We start from the raw sequence: 1,341 nt of genomic DNA, 5'->3' as shown, positions 1-1,341 counted from the left end.
ATAAAGGAAAATCTTCTAGTCTTTCACCATTAAGTAAGATGTTAGCTGTGGGTTTTTAATACATGCCATTTATCAGATTGAATAAGATGCCATCTATTCCTAGTTTGAGTGTTTTTCTTTTTTTAAATCATGAAAGGATGTTGGGTTTCGTCAAATGCTTTTTCTGTATCTACTGAGTTCCATTGTATGGATGTACCACAGGTGTTTTTTTTTTTTTAATAATAATTCTTTCACCTGTTTAAGGACATCTTGGTTGCTTGTACTTCTTGGAAATTACAAATGGATGAGCCAGCAGAGGTGCCCAGAGGTTAAGGCATTTGGCCACAGTCAAACAGCAAGAAAATAGGGGCTGCGTGGGATTCTACCCAGCATGTCTGGCTCTAAGCTCGCAGGTTTTGGGGGGATGGCTTGGTTCAGGGTGAGCCACATTGCTTTTCAAGATCGGGCACAGGGGTGGGGGTTGGGGATGTTAAACAGTATCTGACTCCTTAAGCTGGGGTGGACTGTCCTTCTCCACTTGTCCTCTGACTACTCTGAGAGGTGCCTGGTGTAGGTGCAGCCCTCGTTATAGATGTGTCGGACTAGCACGTCAAGATTTCATGTCAACACTAATTTCTTATCACACAAGATTTTTGACCCACATAACAAATGAAGGGCTATTTGGCGACAACTTTAAAACTTGAAGGGATGGTGTAACCATCCTGGAAAACAGTTTGGCTGATTCTTAAAAAGTTAAACACACACCTATGTGATCCAGGCATCCCATTCCTATGTATTTACTTAAGAGAACCAAAGACAGTGTCCATACAAAAATTTGTTCATAGAAATGCTCTGAATCATCACAGCAGCTTATTTGTAATAGTGCAGAACTTGAAGCAGCTCAGGGGTCCATCAATGGATAAGTAAACTGTGGAATGCCCATACAGGCATCTTAGCAGTAAAAAGGATCAGTCTATTAATACATGCTACAACATGAATGGATCTCAAAATGATGCTGAGTCAAGGAAGTGGGAAAGAATACACACTGTGTGATTCCACTCACAGAAAGTAAAAACTGCAAACTAATCCATGGTGACAGAAATCAGATCAGTGGTTGCCTGGGATGGGCGTGGAGGGAGGGTTCGAATACAAAGGGGCATGAGGAAACTTAGGGGGCGATAAAAGTTTATCTTGATGTGATGTGGCAGTAGAGATATGTAAAATATTGCTAATGTATACTCTTTTTTTTTTTTAAAGATTTTTATTGGGGAATTGGGAGGATGGGAACAGTGCTGGGGAATTGGGGGTAGGGGAACAGACAAGTTGCCGTCGTTCTGTTCCTCAATCCAGTTGTGGAGGATG

Source organism: Hipposideros armiger, unplaced genomic scaffold (genome assembly GCF_001890085.2).
Source record: "Hipposideros armiger isolate ML-2016 unplaced genomic scaffold, ASM189008v1 scaffold_18, whole genome shotgun sequence".
Lineage (NCBI taxonomy): Eukaryota > Metazoa > Chordata > Mammalia > Chiroptera > Hipposideridae > Hipposideros > Hipposideros armiger.
The sequence above is the reverse complement of the archived record's forward strand: the minus strand, read 5'-3'. Positions refer to the sequence as shown.